The sequence below is a fragment of the Protopterus annectens genome, chromosome 11.part0 (assembly GCF_019279795.1).
Source record: "Protopterus annectens isolate FY-2018-M chromosome 11.part0, PAN1.0, whole genome shotgun sequence".
Taxonomy (NCBI): domain Eukaryota; kingdom Metazoa; phylum Chordata; order Ceratodontiformes; family Protopteridae; genus Protopterus; species Protopterus annectens.
This window is the reverse complement of record NC_056745.1, coordinates 988,808,033-988,828,649: the sequence shown is the minus strand read 5'-3', so window position 1 is coordinate 988,828,649 and position 20,617 is coordinate 988,808,033. Positions and strand designations below refer to the sequence as shown.

Here is a 20,617-nt window from a genome sequence, read left to right as displayed (position 1 = left end):
GAACCTAAGCTGCATACCAGTATTGTAGCAAATAGTTTGCTGCAGTCTAAAAGAAGAGATGAATTTCTTTTCCTTGATTCTAAAGTCTGAGGAAAATACCTTTTTTCCCCACTTTTTGCTTCAACTGAAATTTAAGGGGAAGCAGATTGAGGGACGACATTGGGAAGAAGAATAGCTAGGTACATCTGTGGTTCTTTTCATGTTGTGGGTTTGAAACGTGCCTTGGTTTCCCTCTCCCAAGGATTATTATTTTCCAGCATTTGTGGTTGACGTGTATAAGGGCTGGCTGTCAGTGGGGTAAACACTCATACTTGAGTCTACTGTAGTATACTAGGTGTGTATATGCAGTACAACATATGGGAGTGGGCCATCAGCCCCCTTGATAACCAGGGTGTCTCTAGTAGTTAATTTTGACTAAAAGGTTTAGTGGTATTTTACCTTGTTACAAATGACTATGCATTTTTTACCAACTTCTTCTAAGTCATCTGCTTTTAAGACTGGCCCTAGTAATAATTGAAAAAAAAAAACACAAGTCACACATAAAATTCAGAAGAGTATGATGAGTCTCTGACATATAATGATCAGATTTTCAGTGTTCAAGATGGATCTCCTGCATGATATAGAGTAAAATGCCCTGCTTTAACCTACCACTGTAATAGTGCTAGCTGCTATAGCAATTATTGTTGATCCTGTGTACTTTCAATGATTGACTTGCCCTTTACTGGCTCCTGTGATCATCTTAAAGTTCAGCTACTGTCAGAAAATCTGTTAAGTTTTTCTGAATTATGGATAGGCCACGTGTACCACTCACTTACCTACTCAGTTCACAGAAGTCCTTTAGATTAGGTTAGCATTAGGTGACATGAACTTAAGTTTTATCCTCCCACTATCTCTCTGTGAATCTCTTATTTAAAAGACTATACTTTCAGCTGTCTGTTTACTTAATTTTACATTTTATTTTCTGTTTTTTGAGCTGGGTTTTTCCTATTTTTTGAGCTGGGTTTTTCCTGGTTTAATGTTCCTGGTTTCTTTTCGCTTCTGATTTTGAAGACTGTGATTGCAGCTTTCCTCCTATTTATTAGAGGGTGTGTGTGCAGTAGTGGTAGCAGTTTTCTCATAATTTCTGAGAGAATGTAGGTCAGTGTGATAGAAACTGTGATCAACCACTGACTATGAGTTTGGGTATACCATTTGGTAATGGACTGAATGGCTCTGCACTTGGCAGTGTCTCTCAGGAGAATGTGACTTGTTGAGATTTAGTGATGGGTTCATTCATTTATGTGTTTTGATCAATGAACTCCGTGGACTTTTTTTAGACCCAGCTCAGGAGTGCGACACAAATGTAATGATGCACGTACAGTAAAAGAAGCAGTAATAAACTGCTGAGCAGTGCAGTAAAAGCGACAGAAGTTGGAAAGCTATTATAAATTTGCTTATGTAGTATGCAGAGCATGGATAACCTTACAATTCACAATAAACAGACTATGTCATTTACAGTATGTATGAAGATGTGGTACACAGAGCAGAGTGAATGGAAACCATTTGCCTGGTGTATAGCTTCTAACTTCTAATTGTAACACATCTGCAAGTCTTCTTAACAGTGAGAAGAAATGTTTGTGTCACCGGTAAATGGAAGTCTTAAGGATGTTCTTCATTCCACATTGCTGCAGTCCTAACTATTGGGTAGTCCGCTGTCCAGTCGGCCCGAATACCAAAGTATATGGCTGACGTCGGTCAGGGCGCATTAGACTGACGTCAGTACATCAGGGTACTAATGCGCATGACCGACGTCATATCCTGAGTCTTTTTTGCCGCATGGTCCGATGCAGAAGCAATTTTGCGAGTGCAGGTTGGCGTTCTGAAAGTTTCTGAAGCCAGAGTTTCAGACCGAATCAAAGTTGGCTAAGTACCCCGTTGGGGAATATTTTGGTTTTTTCTTGCCTCAGTATTTAACCGGATGTCAGAAAAAGTGAATAACTGTATTTCTTGTGGGAAACAGATACCTCATAGGGATTACCATACTTTGTGTATACCTTGTTTAGGGCCTGAGCACGGCGTTGTTGGATGCCGCTCTTGTGCTAGATTTAACAAACGCACTATTAAGAGAAGGTTAGACTGTGCCAGGTTAGTGTTTGGGAAGCGTTGTAATTATAAAATGCCGCCGGATGCTCCGGCGCTTCGCTAAAAACGCAAGGACAAAACAGCAAAGCCTAGAGTGGAGGAACCGACAGTCCCAGACGTCGGTTCTTTAGAGGGCTCAGTAGAGCCGGAGGTTTTGCCAGGTGTTTCTTTGGAGTCTCAGGGAGAGACTTTACTGTTACAGGATGTATCCTCTCAGGAAGTAGGCCAGGCTGAGGGGGCTTCTCAGGTGGCTGTTCTTCCCTCTCTTCCTAAGGTGGTCAGAGCCTCCCCTTCTGTTTCCAAGGCTTCTTTGAGGGGCAGGCCGAGTTTTGCTTCAGTGGGGGTTTCTCCTAGTACTTCAGGGTCTTTGCCTAAGAAACATATGCCTAAAATGGCAGAGGATTTGATTACTATGATAAGGGGTTCTATGCCCCCTCCTGATAAGAGGCCTAGGGTGGAATCTGAGTTTGAGAGTTTTGAGCAATGCTCGGAGGCTTCTGAGTCTTCGGCTGAAGACTTGCAGGAGTTCCCTCCTTATTCTGATTCTGATGTGGATGATTCTACTCCTTCGGCTTCCCCTCCTGAGGATTTTTCATTTTCAGATACTCTGCATTCCATGAGGGAGCAATTTAAATGGGAAGGTCAAGATTTCTCTGATTCCAGGAAAAGGCTTAGGGAATTCTTGTTTTTACCCCAGCACAGGCCTTTAGCTATTCCTCCTGTTTTGAATGTGGTGGAAGATGTTTTTGCAGAGGCTTCCCTGAATCCGGATTCTTTGCCTCCTGCCCCAGTTAAACCGGATAGGTATTATAGGGTGCCTGAAGCTCATAAGTATCTTTTTAAGAGTCCTAGGGCAGACCCGGAAACTGTCTCTCAGGGGCCTAAAGGTGTGAAGGCCTCAGTTGTTAAAAATCCTGTCCCTCCTGATAAAGAGGCAAGGGCTTTGGATAGATGGGGAAAGAAAGTGTATACTTCTTCCACTTTAGCCATGAGGGCGTTGAATTGTCAGTTTCACATGTTAAAATATCAGAATTTTCTTCTTTCGCAGTTGAAATCTAAGGTGGATGTTCTGGCGGAAGGTATTGAGTGTAAAGAGTTGCAGGATTTAGTTCATGTGTCTGAACAAGTGGGTAAACATTCCCTGCAATGTGGTTTTGATGCTGTGCAGGCCTCCTCCAGGGTGGCTGCCACTGGTTCTGTTCTTCGTAGGCACGCCTGGTTGAGAGATCAGAACTTAGCTGAGCATGTTAAGACAAGGATTTTGGATGCTCCTTTACAGTCTGATGTGTTGTTTGGTTCGCCTGTGGAAGCAGTTTTAAAGAAGATGGAGGACAAGGCTAAGTCTATGCAGACTGTTAAGGATTTTTTGCAGGTGCAGCCTCCAAGTTTAGTAGAAATTGGCCTGCTAAGGGATGGACTTATCCTGCTTATGATTCCCAGTCTAGGGGTAGGTCTAGACGTGGTAGGGGCAGAGCTCAAGGTGCTTTTAGGCCTAGGGCAGGGGGTTCACCTGCTCAGACTTCTGGTGAGGGCAGGGGTCAGTCCTTTCGTAAGCAGACCCAATGACCTGCCTTTTCAGCTGCCAGTACCTTCTCGCCTGGTGGCACCTCTAGGAGGAAGACTGTCTCTTTTCAAAGAAAATTGGGATTTAATTACCCAAGACAAATGGGTTCTGGATATCATTCACCACGGTTACAGGTTTTATTTCCATACCTTGCCTCCTTTCAAAGGCATGCCAGACATTCCTCCTCTACAAAGACAAGAGGCTCACGAGCAAATTTCTCAGTTACTCCAAATAGGGGCCATTCAGCCGGTTCCTGTGCCAGAAAGGGGCCTAGGATTTTATTCTCGCCTGTTCCTAGTACCAAAGAAGGGGAACACGTGGAGACCAATTTTGGATTTATCTATCCTCAACACTTATCTGGACATTCCCAAGTTCAAAATGTTGACGTTACAACAGCTTTTACCTCTGCTGGGCAAGGATCACTGGATGGTAACTTTAGATCTCAAGGAAGCTTACCTTCATGTGCCTATAAGATTAAGTTGCAGAAAGTATCTGCGTTTTCGAGCTGGAAATTCTCATTATCAGTTCTCTGCATTGCCCTTTGGCTTATCTACTGCCCAGAGTATTCACAAAGGTTCTGGCTCCAGTGATAGCTTACTTCAGGCTAAAAGGAATTCAAATCTATCCTTACTTGGACGATTGCCTGATTCTGGCTCAAGAAAAGGAAGACCTTCTACAGCATTTGGAATATGTCATAGCAGTGCTAAGATGCCTAGGGTATTCTGTGAACGAAATAAAGTCCAGTCTAGTACCCTCTCAAGACATGTGCTTTCTGGGTGTGAGACTGAATACAGCAGCCCAGATGGCCTTTTAACCCCGGACAAACAAAAGAATCTTTCCAGTTACTTCCATCAACTATCTCTTCAGTCCGGGCTGACTGCAAGGACAGTCCTTCAAGCCTTAGGGTTCATGGCATCTTGTATTCTGGTGCTTCCCAATGCCAAACTGCATATGAGGAAGCTACAATGGTATCTCAAAATCTATGGACACAGCACTGCCAGGATTTGGACACTGTCATTCAAATAATACCTTGCATTCAAAAGGAATTTTTGTGGTGGGCTCAGGAATGTCACCTAAACAAGGGACTCTCTGTGACCCGGCCAGAGGCGAGTCAGATTCTAACGACAGATGCCTCAGACATTGCTTGGGAGCTCATCTAAATGGAAAGTGGATACAAGACAAGTGGCCTGCCAGACTACAGCATCTACATATCAACATGAAGGAGATGTTAGCAGTCCAGTTTGCATTAATGGCTTTCAAGGAGTTACTTCTTCCAGGGCAGGTGTTGATTCTAACAGACAACACAACTGTCATGTGGTACATCAACAAACAAGGGGAACACATTCTTACCCATTGTGCAGGCAAGCAATGATTTTATGGGAGACTGCCCTAAGCTTGCAACTAACTCTTCAGGCAAGGTTTCTGCCGGGAGCACAGAACTCCTTAGCAGATGTGTTAAGCAGACAAATCATGGATCCCCACGAGTGGAAACTGGATCTTCATGTATTTCAAAAGTTGACAGTGTCCTGGGGAACTCCAGACATAGATCTGTTCGCTTCTCCACTAAACCACCAGCTGCCAAAGTTTTGCACAAAGAGGTTTCATCACACAGCTTGGAAAGTGGATGCTCTTTCTTTCAGTTGGAAAAATCTTCATGTGTATGCGTTTCCACCTCTGCCTCTTCTTCCAAAGGTGCTTCTAAAGGTCAGACAAGACAAGCCAAGGATGATTTTAATAGCTCCAGATTGGCCTCGGCAGCACTGGTACCCATTACTGAGGAATCTGGTAAAGAAGCCTCCTTGGCCTTTACCCTTGATTCCACATCTGTTGTCTCAGAAGGACGGTCGTCTGCTCAATGTCAAGCTTCACTCTCTTCATCTAACAGCCTGGCATATTCTGTTTTGAAAGACAGCAGGTCTCAACTTCCTCAACAAGTTTTAAATGTGATTATGGAAGCCAGAAGACCTAGTACAAGGAAAGTGTACGCAGAAAAATGGAAGAGATTTTTATTTTGGACTGCAGCAAAGAATTTGGAGATTTCAGAGCCTAATTTGAGTGTGGCCCTTCAATATCTTACTGAGTTACTGGACAAAGGTTTGTCTTTCTCTTCCATTAAGATTCATGCTGCAGCAATTTCAGCTCACTATGATTGTGACCCACCATTGTTTTCACATCCTTTGTTCAAGCAATTTCTTAGAGGGGCAAAGAATATAAGACCCCCACATAGAGCTCCTACTCCTGCTTGGGATCTCAATTTTGTGTTGGAGAAACTTACTCTACAACCTTTTGAGCCTGCAGCTACTGCTGAACTGAAATACTTGTCATGGAAGACTGCTTTTTTGTTGGCCATTACTTCTGCAAGAAGGGTTTCTGAGTTACAGGCCCTTATGGCGGTTGAGCCTTTTTGATTTTTCATAAGGATAGGGTATCATTACGTACTAATCCTTCCTTTATGCCTAAAGTGGTTTCTAGTGTGGCTTTAAACCAAACTATTCATTTGCCTACGTTTTATGCAGATCCCCAAAATAAAGGGGAAAAGATTTTGCACACTTTAGATGTACACAGGCAATTGCGTTATTATTTGAGCAGGACTAAGGATTTTAGGCAGTCTCAGCAGTTGTTTGTTTCTTTTGCTTTGAGTTCTCAGGGCAAGCCTGTGTCAAAACAAACTATTTCTAGGTGGATTGGGTTTTGCATTGCATTTTGTTATTCCCATCATGGCAAGGAGATTCCAGCTGGGATTAGGCCTCATTCCACTAGGGCTACTGCCACTTCAACAGCTTTTTAAGGGGTGGCAACTAAGGATATTTTGGAGGCAGCTACTTGGAGTTCAGTGCATACTTTCTCTAAGCATTACCACCTTCCTCTCTACTCTAAGTCTAGGGCTGGTTTTGCCACAGCTATTTTGCAAGGCATGTTATCAGCTCCTGCTTCCTTATGATTTGCCAGCCTCCCTTACCTCTGCTTTGGGATTCTACCCAATAGTTAGGACTGCAGCAATGTGGAATGAAGAACATAGTACAGTTTTGTACCTACCATAAATGTAGATGTTCGAGGATCCACATTGCTGCAGTCCAATTTACCTCCCTCCTTCCCCTCTGTGTTTAGGGGTGGTTGTGTAGGTGAGGTTATATTCTGCTAATTTTGTATATTTTGTATATATATATATTTTGGTGCAGATATGTTGGGAGTTTTGGTTTTTGGCCTTATCTTTTCAGGGTCTTCTGACATCTGGGGCAAGAAAAGACTGAGGATATGACGTCGGTCATGCGCATTAGTACCCTGACGTACTGACGTCAGTCTAATGCGCCCTGACCGACGTCAGCCATATACTTTGGTATTCGGGCCGACTGGACAGCGGACTACCCAATAGTTAGGACTGCAGCAATGTGGATCCTCGAACATCTACATTTATGGTAGGTACAAAACTGTACTTTTTTGCGATATGGGACCTTTTTGTCAGTAGTGTTATGGGGCTGACATAATGTAAGCTGTCAGGATAAACACATATGACCACCAACTTGGTATACTGTCAAGGGGGATAAACAGTGTCATAATGGTCTGCTTGGAGCAGTCATGACCACCATGTTAATACCAATGTATTTCCATGTTTACAGAACAATACCTAATAAGCCTAACAGAAAGAATAGTGACTGTGATGAGAGACCCCCCCCCATGTAAAACCAAGTTCTCTGAGGCAGAATATGAGCTGGTACTTCAAGCCTTTCCATCTCCATGGCTGATGGTTATTTGGGCAGGATACTGACAACTGAGCCTAATGAGACCATGCTTGGAAAGATCTTGTGGTGGACACTAATGCTGTAGGTTGCCAGGACTTTAGGGCCATCAGCGTTGCATGGAAAGTTAGGTCTACAGGAGATGGACCATTGGTTGAGCCACCTCTTATGGAGACTGAGAAGATGTTCTTCGTGTTTCACTGTTGCAGTCATCACACTTAGGTTATCTGCCTGCAGGTAGCCCTCAGTCGGCACGAATACCAGAGTCTTGGGATTTCTGCGTCAGATGCTGTCGCCTCTTCCATGACGTCGGGTCATCAGGGGTATAAAACTAGCAGCCGATGCCATTACATCAGCTTTTCTTGCCGTGCGGGAGCCCGAAGCAGAAGCAGTTCGCAAGTGCTGGTCGGCCGCTACCTGAAATTTTCGTTTTTCGAGTTTGAAACCTGAAGTCTTCTAAAGCTAAGTACCTCATTGAGGATCTAAAACCAGTGCAGATCCGGACCAAGAACAAAGTGATGTATATCCAAAGGCTCAAAAGGAACGAAACAGTCCAAAATGTCCCAAACAAAACCCACCCTCGTTTTCTTTTTCCTCTCCTCTCCAAGTTTGAAGGTGTCAGTCAAGGCGTAATTTCAGTTTCTGATGCCCTACACTTTTTCAGTGGGTCCTGTCCTTCCAGGGAGCAAGTTTTCACCCAGGGTTTTAGTCTGCACCTGTGTGTATCAGAGGTCTTCATTCACCAACTCTCTCCTTTTGAGCCTTTGGATATACATCACCTCATTGAGGATTCTTTTTTCTTGCTCTAACCGATGTCAGAAAAAGTTAACAATTGCCTTGCTTGTGGAAAGCAAATACCTCACAAAGATTTTCATTCTTACTGCGTCACCTGTTTAGGCTCAGACCACGATGTTCCTTGCTGTCAGTTTTGTGCCTTGTTTAACACACAGACTATTCGCCATTGGGCTATCTTTGTCGCTAAATTCTTTTGCTTTCATTCTCCGTATTCCGAAATCCCCTCGATAAGCCATCTGACTACCTATCTTCCAAAAAAAGTAAGGATAAAGACAGAGACAGACCGCGTAGGTCCAGAATTGCCAATGACGCTTCCGTTAAGCTAGTCGCCAGTCCGCCGGTACTCAGTGAGGCAACTTCGCAGTCCCTGATGCCCGCTTCTACAGATTCTTAGGCCTCTACTGAGAACCATTCGGAGTCCAGTATGCCGTGAGATGTTTCTTCGACTATGGAACCTGTGGATGTCTCTACCTTGGATGGGTCCGGACCCACTGTATAGGCACTGGCTTCTGAGGGTGTATTCAGACCTTCCGATGTTCGTATTAAACCGACTATTTTGTTTCTGACTAAAACTACTGAGTTTCTCAGGCCCAGAGTTCGCACTTCGCCTAGAAAACCAACGACCAAAGTGCATTCTCAAGCTCCCATGCCACAGAAACAAATGCTTAGAATGGCTGAAGACCTTATAACTTTAATTAGGGGAAGCCAGCCTTCCCCCCTCTAAAAGACAATTGATTTTCCTTCTGATTCTACAGAACATGAGTCTGATGACTCTGATCCCTCTGATTACCAGGACACATACCCTTATGTACCTATGAGGATTCAGATGCAGAGCATTCCATTCCCTCTGCCTCCCCTCCAGAGGACCTTTCTTTTGGTGAAACCTTGCATACCTTAAGAGAGCATTTCTGCTGGGAATGCCAGGACTACCCACAGTCCAAAAAGTGACTCAGAGTATTTTTAGACTTGCCACAGCACAGGCCTCTAGCTATACCCCCTGTCCTGGATATTGTAGATGATGTCTTCGTGGAATCCAGTCTTACCCCTAATACTTTACCACCAGCTCCTAGAAAACCTGGCAGGTACTACAGAGTACTTGACTCTCACAAATTTCTCTTTAAAAATCCCACTGCAGATCCAGAGACCATTTCCCAGGGACCTAAAGGTATTAAGGCTACTATAGCCAAAAACCCTACCCCTTCGGACAGGGATTCTAGAGCTTTAGACAGATAGGGTAAGAAGGTATATACCTCTGCAACTCTTGCCATCAGGGATTTAAATTGCCAGTTTCACATGTTGAAGTACCAGCAGCATATTATGGAACTAATTAAACAAAAAATGTTGATTCTTGATTTTACAGAAAATAAAGATTTACAAGAGTTAATGCATTCTGCAAACCAAGTTAGTAAACATACTTTGCAGTGTGGTTTTGATGCCTTAGAAGCATCTTGCAGGGCTGCTCTCACTGGGTCTGTACTGAGAAGGCATGCTTGGCTGAAGGAACAAATCTTGCCAGACCATGTCAAAGCAAAATTACTAGATGCTCCATTAAACCTGGAATGTTTGTTTGACACAACAGCAGAAGAAGTTCTTAAAAAGATGGAGGAAAAAGCTAAATCTATGCAAACTGTTAAAGATTTCTTACACGTACAGCCACCTAGATTCAGTAGGTATTGGTCTTCCAAAAACTGGTCCTTTCCAGTCCCTTCTCAGTCCAAACCCAGAGGCAACAGACCACAAAGACTACAGTCTCATGGTATGCAGAGATCTAAACAATGGGAGTGCTCCCACCTCAAAAACAGGGAGTGGTAAGCCACCCCTTATGGAAAATGTTCACATTGACTTGTCTATCATCCTTCCCAACCATGCCCAAGTACTTGCACCCCTAGGAGGAAAACTCACCCTGCATGCAAAAAACTGGATGTACATTACCCAGGACCGAAGGGTCCTAAACATTGTATCCCAGGTATACAGATTCTACTTCCACTCACTGCCAACCCCAAGCGGGTTACCAGACCTTCCTCCAAACCAGTGGGCAGAGGCTTAAAAGTAAGTACTCTCTCTTCTCAGTATCTGCGCTATTCAACCTGTTCCAATAGAGCAAAGGGGGCAGGGTTTCTTCTGCAGACTGTTCCTGGTGCCCAGAAAAGTGAACTCTTGGCGCCCCATCCTGGATCTGTCCATTCTCAACACCTTCCTGGTGGTCCCAAAATTCAAAATGCTTACACTACAACAGCTGCTTCCTGTGCTAGCCAAGGACTCCTGGCTAGTCACCCTAGACTTAAAAGAAGCTTATCTGCACAAACCCAATAAGGGAATCTTGCAGGAAATATCTGTGTTTCAGGGCAGGCTCTATGCACCATCAGTTCTCTGCACTTCTCTTTGGCTTATCTACTGCGCCCAGGGAATTCACAAAGTGCTTGGCTCCAGCCATTGCACACTGCAGGCAGAGAAATATTCAAATTTACCCATACTTGGACGATTGCCTGATTCAGGCGGACAGTCAGGAATTGCTACTTCAGCACCTGGCATTTGTAAAGAGACTACTAACTTCTCTGGGGTATACCATCAACGAAAAGAAATCCCATCTGGTGCCCAGCCAAAAGATTGTATTCCTGGGAGTAAGCTTGAACACAGCTTCCTAAATGGCATTCTTCACTCCAGAAAAGCAGGTTTATTTGACAAATTACTTCAAACTAATGGCCACCAAAACCCAGCTATCTGCAAGAAAAATACTGCAAGCCCTAGGGTTAATGGCCTCATGCATTCTACTAATTCCATATGCAAGACTGCATATGCAGAAACTTCAATGGTACTTAAAGTCTCCGGTGTCAACATTCTCAGGACCTGGAAACACTGATTCCTGTCATTCCTTGTCTAAGGGACAGAGTTCCTTTGGTGGGCAGAGGCTTGCAACCACAACAAGGGACTCCCTTTCACTCAGCCCCTCGCCACCCAAACCCTGACAACAGATGCATCAGACTATGCATGGGAGCTCACATGGCAGGCAAATGGAGCCCAGGACAAATTCACCTGCATATCCATCAAAAAGAAATGTTAGCTGTACAAAATGCTCGGACAGCCTTCAAATACCTTATCCTTCCAGGACAACTCTTGATAAAGGCAGACAACACCACAGTTATGTGGTACATAAACAAGCAGGGGGGAACTCATTCCTACCCACTCAGCAGGTTAGCCATGGCCCTGTGGAACACAGCCTTGAGTGCACCTGCAAGCTCAGTTCCTGCCAGGCAAACAAAATTCACTGGCAGATGACTTAAGCAGAAATCTACTGGACCCACACGAGTGGAAACTGGAACCCAACTCATTCAAACTTCTAACCACAGGTGGGGGACACCAGAGGTGGACCTATTTGCTTCCCCCCAAAACCATCAATTGAGCAAATTTTGAACCAGAAATCTCCACAGTCAAGCATGGAAAGTGAATGCCCTATCCTTTACATGGGAAAACCTCTCAATCTATGCCTTTCCCCCTCTGCCCCTCCTCTCAAAAGTACTACTCAAGATCAAACAGGACAGACCAAGGATGATCCTTTATTGCACCAGACTGGCTATGTCAACACTGGTACCCACTCCTACGCAGTCTGACAGCAGTGCCACCCTGGCACCTACATCAGACCCCCTCCCTGCTGTCCCAGCAGGAGGGACATATTTTGCATCTTCAGCTGCAAACCATGAACCTTGCAGCCTGGCTTATTTCCTGAATACACCACCAACATCCCTCAGCAAACAGGTGCTGGATGTCATCCTTGAGGCCAGAAGGCCTAGTACTAGGAAATCCTATTCAGAAAAGTGGAAAAGATACTGTTCTTGGAGCCAGTCTCAAGGAAAGGACACAGCCGTGCCCACCTTACCTCAAATCCTAGATTACCTAGCAGAGTTGCTCCACAAAGGCTTATCCTTCTCATCAATTAAGATTCATGCCTCTGCCATCTCAGCTTGTTACAATATTGAGCCACCCCTCTTCTCTCACCCTCTGATCAACAGTTCCTGAGAGGAGCTAACAATTTAAGACCCCCCCGAGGAGAGCTCCCACCCCTACCTGGGATCTTAACTTTGTACTAGAGAAGCTCACGCTTCCCCCTTTTGAGCCTGCTGCTACAGCAGAGTTAAAATTCCTCTCTTGGAAAACAGCCTTACTTCTAGCAATCACTTCAGCAAGAAGAGTGTCTGAGTTACAAGCTCTAATGGCTGTGGAACCCTTCATTATTTTCCATGCTAACAGGGTTTCCCTCAGGACTAACTCATCATTTATGCCTAAGGTGGTGTCCAGTGTGGCTTTAAACCATTCCATCCATTTACCAACCTTTTTCCCTAATCCTCACAATAAAGGGGAAAAGATCCTGCACTCCTTGGATGTGCACAGACCAGCCCAAGTTTTACCTTGACAGGACTAAGCCTTTCAGAAAATCTGACCAGCTGCTAGTCAGCTTTGCTACAGGGGCAGAGGGCAAAGCCATTTCAAAGCAAACTATTTCCAAATGGATAGTACACTGCATCCATGTCTGCTACAAACACCATGGAAAACCTATCCCACAGGGGATCAGAACTCATTCCACTAGGGGCTACCTCAACCTCTACAGCATTTCTCAGGGGAGTCCCTATCAGGGACATCCTGGAGTTCTGTACACATCTTCACAAAGCATTATCACTTACCTGTCTTTTCTAAATCCAGAGCTGGATTTGCCACAGCAGTCTTACAAGGCCTGTTAGCCAGCCCTAATACTTATTGACTCTCTCCCCTTCCTCAGCTTTGGGAATCAACCCAAGTGTGATGACTGCAACAGTGAAACACAAAGAACATAGTACAGTTGTGTACACTTACCATAAATGTAGATGTTCGAGTGTATTCACTGTTGCAGTCCTGGTTACCCTCCCTCCAGCCCCCTGACGTCCCCATGCTTTCTACCTTTCCTCTTTTTGGCCATATCTTATGGCTGTGGTATTTACTTTTTACTGGAGATGTTCCACACCATGTAATTGCTTCCTATTTTGGGGGCTCCTGACATCTGTGTCAAGAAAAACTGATGTGATGGCGTCGGCTGCATGTTTTATACCCCTGACGACCTGACATCAAGGAAAAGGTGACAGCATCCGACGCAGAAATCCCAAGACTCTGGTATTCGGCTGACTGAGTGCTACCTGCAGGCAGATGACCCAAGTGTGATGACTGCAACAGTGAATACACTAAAACATCTACATTTATGGTAGGTTTACACAACTGTACTTTTCTGGCCTTTATCAGAGGCAATGACATTTCATTGTGGTCCCACAGTGTGATACTGTGCATTGGAGCAGAGCATTATGATGCGCCATGTATATCCTTTAGAGATGCTGCAGGTACATAGCAATATTGTAACATAACATTGCTTAATTTCCCTTGTCTCATTACTCGCTGGCCACCTCTGTTTGTGTTAAAGAGAAATGTCAGGGATTTAACTTCCATGACCATCTGCATGTGGTATGGTATTCAAATGTTTGGTTTGCAAACACTGCTAATACATCTGAATTTGAGGTATGTTTCTGGTGACGGACAGTACTTAAATTGGGAATTGCCACTGCATGATGTTGGGGGTAGGTCTTTACCCTGTGATGATGATGATGGCAAGGTTCAGTTCGCACAGTCAGGGATGCCTGCGGACACTGAAGAGACCACTCAAAAAGGACAGATTACTGTGTACACTCATAGTCAAAGAAGTGCGATACCCCTTAAGTGACAGTCACCAAACTATGACACAAGCCCTTTAAGGCAGTTGGGGTACACATAAGTGTGTGAGACTCAGAACATACAGACCCTTGATTCTCATTGGAGGCATGATCATCTCCCTCTCACTGAAGTTTGTCAGTAACTCTGACTCAGCATTTGTGCAGAGCCATTGTGGATGCACAGGCTAGCACCATGGCAGCCATTTCAGAGTTAGTATAGCTAATGCAAGATGAATGAAATTACCTCCTGGAGTGTATGTCCGCTATGTTTAATTGCTTTAACAGACTGGACAGCATACTAGCACGCGCTGTGTCCTCTCATGCTCACTTGCCATGCTTTAAGTGCAATATATGAAGGCATTCCACCACTGCCTCCATGAATGGTGGCCATGGATGACTTAGATCAGATATGCAATGCTAGCACTTTCATGGCTAAATCTATTGTGGAGGGCCAGGAGCAGATGTCCCTGGAGATGTCCTTCAAGGATGCATCTGCAGTCCTTACAAATGGGTAGTCCTGTCGTCAGGCAGCCCTTCGGTCGGCCGGATTCCAAAGTCTGGGTCTGGCTTCGGCTGGTGTCGCACTTCACCCGACGTCATAGCTGCAGTTTTTCAGGTATAAAGGCATCAGCCGACGCCATTTTCCTCAGTCTTTCTTGCCGCGTGGCGCCCGAAGCAGAAGCTGTTCGCAAGTGCCGGTCGGTCAGAACCAGAGATTACTACTACCGAATACTACTTCGAAGACTTCTAAAAAGCTAAGTACCCCGTTGGGGACTCTTTCTTGCCTCAGCCGATGTCAGAAAAAGTGAATAACTGTTTAACTTGTGGGAAACAAATACCTCATAAAGATTTCCACTCTTACTGCTTACCTTGTTTAGGCCCAGACCACGATGTAGCAGCTTGTCTAGCCTGTGCTTCTTTTAACCGACGGACGCTTAGACGTCGGTCGGAATCTGCAGAACAGTTTTTCGGCTCTGATTTTGCTTATATCATGCCTTCGGATCCTCCGACTTCACAAATTACCAAAAAACGCAGGGAAAAGGACCGACACTCGCGGTCCACGCGGTTAAGCCAACCGCAAGTGTCTCGGTTTCGGCTCAAACCGAGTAAGCGGTTCTTCCCCCAGCCGAAAACATGCCTTCTACCGAGGCCTCTTCTAGCCTGGTGGAATCGGCTTCTGAAATCCAACCTTCTGTTGCGGTTTCTCAGGAATTATCAGACACTATTCCCTTGGATATTTCAACCCCTGCACGTGGAGCTGCTAGGCCTCCTGCAGCCATGTCTATTAAGGCCTTTGCCAGGGCTAAAGCAGCCAAAGCTTCAAAAACGGTGCCTGCCAAACCCCTCTCACAGGCCCAGCACCAGTTCCCATATGCTTTCTTTGGCTGAGGATCTCATTTCTTTAATCCGTGGATCCCAGCCTCATCCAGACAGGACCTCTCATCCACCTCCAGAGAAGAGGCCTAGAGCAGAGCCCCCTGAGCCAGTATCCACAGATGATTCCTCTGATGACTCAGAACATACAGACCCTCCTGAGGCTCCTTATTCCCCTTACGAAGACTCTGATGCTGAAGAGTCCATTCCTTCAGCCTCTCCACCTGAGGAATTTTCCTTTCGGGAAACCTTGCATGCTATGAGGGAACAATTTCAGTGGCAGGGCCAAGATTTCTCAGACTCCAGAAAAAGGCTTAGAACCTTTCTACATTTGCAACAACATAGGCCTTTAGCTATACCTCCAGTTCTTTCTGTTGTAGATGATGCATTTAATGATGCTTGCACTGCTCCTGATTCATTACCTCCGGCCCCTGCTAAGCCCGATAGGTTCTACAGGGTCCCGGACACTCATCACCATTTATACAAGGCTCCTTTTGCAGATCCAGAGACTATCTCCCAGGGCCCTAAAGCTGTAGCAACTACATCTACTAAAAACCCCCTCCCCTCTGAAAGGGAATCCAGGTCCTTAGAGAGATGGGGTAAAAAAGTTTACACCTCTGCTACTTTGTCAGCTAGGGCTTTGAACTGCCAATTTCATATGATTCAATATCAAGAGTTTATGCTTGACCAGTTAACTAAAAAGCTGTCCTCTGAAGAATCTTTAGATAAAAAATATGTTCAGGAAATGGTACATAACATATACAGCAGGTTAGTAACCATTCTTTAAAATGTGGCTATGATGCACTGGAGGCTTCCTTTAGATCAGCCATGACTGGCACAGTTATCAGGAGACATGCATGGTTGAAAGAGCAGGCATTACCAGACCATGTCAAATCAAAGCTTTTGGATGCACCCATGGACAAAGTCAATTAATTTGGTTCCCCTGCACAGCAGGTACTAAAAAAGATGGAAGAGAAGGTGAAATCTGTACAAACAGTGAAAGATTTCTTACAGGTTCAACCTCCAAGGTTTAGCAGGAACTGGCCCTCCAAGAATTGGTCCTTTCCGCACTCCTCTAAGAGACAGAGAGGCAGGAATAGGCGTTCAAGAGGCAGAAACCAATCCAGGGGTGCCTACAGGGGACGCCAGTGGCAAGGTAACAACCAGCGAGGCACGGACGCAGCCACCACCACTACAACAACACAATCGCAGTGACTTGGCTGTGGCACCGCCTACCAGGGAACAACTGGAAGCACCCTTAGGCGGAAAGCTAACCTTATTTTCAAAGAACTGGCATTGCATCACAAGGGAAAAATGGATTTTGCAAACTATAGACCAAGGTTACAGGTTCCATTTCCATACTCTACCAGGAAAGAGAGGAATGCCAAACCTACCACCTACTCAAAGGGCAGAAGCTCTAAAGCAAATATCTCAATTATTAAGAATGAGAGCTGTGGAAAAGGTACCATCTATGGAACAAGGAAAGGGATTTTACTCCAGACTCTTCCTGGTACCAAGAAAAGAGAGCAAATGGAGGCCTATTCTCGACCTATCCGCTTTAAACACATTCCTCATTGTTCCAAAATTCAAAATGCTGACCCTATAGCAGCTTCTTCCCATGCTGGGCAAGGAGTCTTGGCTGGTAACTTTAGATCTCAAGGAGGCATACCTGCACGTCCCCATACGACCAATTTGCAGAAGATACCTCAGATTTCTTGCAGGATCAGAGCATTATCAATTCTCAGCATTGCCCTTTGGCTTATCTACTGCGCCCAGAGTGTTCACGAAATGCCTGGCATCAGTAATTGCTCATTGCAGACTTCAGGGGATCCAAATTTATCCCTACCTGGACGACTGCCTGATACAAGCGGACAACAAAAGCAAGCTAACAGAAGACTTACAAAGAGTCATTTACCTGCTGCAAGCCCTGGGATATACAGTCAATATAAAAAGTCAAGGCTGATTCCATCCCAAAGAATAACCTTTCTGGGTGCAGAGCTGGACACATCAAAACAAATGGCATTCCTAACTGCAGAAAAGAAAGAGCAACTACCTCTCTACTTCTTGGCATTAACAAAGCAGAACCATCTAACTGCAAGAAAAGTACTGCAAGCCCTGGGCTTCATGGCATCCTGCATAATTCTGGTCCCTCATGCCAGACTGCATATGAGAAAGCTACAGTGGTACCTAAAGAATTTGTGGTCCCAACACAAGCACAGCCTAGAAACCAAAATTCCAATAATCCCATGCCTGAAGCAAGAGTTCCTATGGTGGGCTCAGGCCTGCCAATCAAACACAGGATTGCCCTTCTGCAACAGTCAACCAAGCCAAACCATCACGACCGATGCCTCAGACCTCGGTTGGGGGGCACACATGCTGGGCAAGTGCATACAAGGCTTATGGACTCAAGACCAGCTGCGCCTGCACATAAATCTAAAGGAAATGCTGGCAGTAAAATTGGCAATCCAGTCATTCAGACCATTTCTCCAAGAAGGTCAGTTGATGATAAGGACAGACAACACCACAGTTATGTGGTACATCAACAAACAGGGAGGCACACATTCATATCCTCTATGCCGACTGGCACTGGACCTATGGGATGTGGCTCTGAGCTACAACATTCAGTTACAAGCAATTTTTGTACCGGGAAAAGAAAACCTTCTAGCAGACATATTAAGCAGAACTACCACAGATGCCCACGAATGGATGCTGCATCCGGACATCTTCAAAGCCATCACAAGAGAATGGGGATTACCACAAATAGACTTATTTGCATCCCCACTCAATCACCAGCTAAAGAAATTCTGCACAAGGATGTACCACCCACTTGCTTGGAAGGTGGACTCCCTATCTTTCAGTTGGAAAAACCTGACAGCATACGCATTCCCACCACTTCCTTTGATGCACAAGGTGCTTTTGAAGATCAAAGAGGAACGTCCAAGGATCATTCTGATAGCTCCAGACTGGCCAAGACAACATTGGTACCCATTGCTGAGGAGCATGTCTCGGGAACAAATATGGGCACTACCCCTGATTCCATTACTGTTAACACAGGACAACTACAACATCCTGCATCCAAACCTGAAAACTCTGCAGCTAACTGCCTGGAACATTACATAAGAGCAATTAACCCAAATTTATCCCAAAGGGTTAAAGACATCATCCTTGAGGCTCGTAGACCTTCAACAAGAAAGAACTATGCAGCAAAATGGAAAAGATATCTCATTTGGAGTACTGCAAAGGGAGAAGATGTGGCACTGGTAAACATAGCCAACATCCTGGAGTACTTGGCAGAGCTCTTCCATACAGGCCTGTCCTATTCTTCCATCAAGATACATGCATCAGCTATTTCAGCAGAATACAGCTTGGATCCTCCTGTCTTCTCTCATCCTCTGCTCAGACAGTTTCTGAGAGGAATTAAAAATGTAAAACCTCCTTTCGAACCAGCAGCAACAGCAGAATTACAATACTTATCCTGGTAGACTGCTTTCCTGCTGGCAATCACCTCAGCAAGAAGGGTCTCTGAACTACAGGCATTAATGGCAGTGCAACCCTTCCTGATCTTCCATCAAGATAGAGTGTCCATGAGAACAAATCCTACATTTATGCCTAAGGTGGTATCCAGAGTGTATTTAAATCAGGCTATCCACCTACCTACATTCTTCCCCAACCCACAGAACAGGGGAGAAAGACTGTTGCATACCTTGGATGTACATAGACAATTACGCTACTACCTGGACAGGACCAAGTCCAATAGAAAAACTGACCAGCTTCTGGTAGCATATGCAACAGGAAAGGAAGGAAAACCAATTTCAAAACAGACAATCTCCAAATGGATAGGAAATTGCATTAGATTTTGTTACTCCTACCATGGAAAGAAAACTCCAGAGAACATCAGGCCTCACTCCACAAGGGCTACAGCCACTACCACAGCTTTCTTCACGAGGAGTGGCTACCAAGGACATTATAGAGGCTGCTACTTGGACCTCCGTGCATACATTTGCCAAGCATTACAATTTACCTTTATACTCTAGATCCCGAGCAGGTTTTGCCACTGCTGTTTTGCAAGGGATCCTAACTACACCATAATCTCTCCTTTTTCCTCCTCCCCTAGTTTAGCTATGGTATTCTACCCATTTGTAAGGACTGCAGATGCATCCTTGAAGGACATAGTACAGTTTTGTACCTACCATAAATGTAGATGTCCGATAGGAATGCATCTGCAGTCAGGATTACCCACCCACCTTCCCCTCTGTGGTACTCCTAGGGTATTTGCCATCCTTCAGCTAGCTTGGGGGGGATCTATTATGGTGTATTTGTTTGTATATATGTACATACATGCTTATTTTATGTGTTTGCTCTCAACTATTTGGAAACATTGGCATTTATCCAAATTTAGCCATCCAAGAGGGCACCTGACATCTGGGGCAAGAAACACTGAGAAAAATGGCGTCGGCTGATGCCTTTATACCCGAAAAACTGCAGCTATGACGTCGGGTGAAGTGCGACACCAGCCGAAGCCAGACCCAGACTTTGGAATCCGGCCGACCGAAGGGCTGCCTGACGACAGGACTACCCATTTGTAAGGACTGCAGATGCATTCCTATCGGACATCTACATTTATGGTAGGTACAAAACTGTACTTTATGGCTGTCATGGCAGTGAAAAGTCTGTTAACAGACGTTCACAGTCTTGCAACATGTTTACATTTAGCAAGAGCCATGGTACAACCTGTGCAACTCCTGGTAGCGGTAGCTCTCATGGGCAGGTGCATAGATGGGTTACCCAGTTATATCTACCCATGCATGTGCTGCACTTGTCCAGTGAATCAAGCCACGGTTCTACAACTACTGCTGAGGCTGTGCTGCAGAAGATTCAAATTTACACCCCTGCAACCTTCATTGTTTCACACACTCTGATGTTTAGTGATACTGGCTTTTCATAAAGTCTTTTATGTTAATCCCCTCCCCCATAGGCCCTACAAACATGTGTAGTCCTACTTTTCATTGTCCTCAAATTTGCATGTTTCCCTGTGTAAAACAGTGCCCTCTTGTGCGCCTTCCTTACCTGTACAAATGCTAACTGTGCCCTGCCCATTGTGTATAGTTACTTGGGTTATCAGAGTTTGATGCAAAGTGTGGCCAGCCCATGCATGGGTCAGCACAGCCTGGTGTTGGGCTTACATGCATCACTTTTAATGCAGTGAATATGCTTTACAGTGGTCTAAAGCTGTGTTAAACCACTGCCTCTTTGCTAGTGTCGTGGCATGCTGTGCCCACCTTCATCTAACCTGTTCATCC

The 20,617-nt window shown here is 45.0% G+C and overlaps 1 protein-coding gene across 1 annotated transcript in view; it reads left to right on the top strand.

The window, feature by feature from the left end:
• Positions 1-20,617, top strand: part of KIN (Kin17 DNA and RNA binding protein) — a 416,311-nt gene that overhangs the window by 153,717 nt on the left and 241,977 nt on the right. The gene's annotated exons all lie outside the window — the stretch shown is intronic.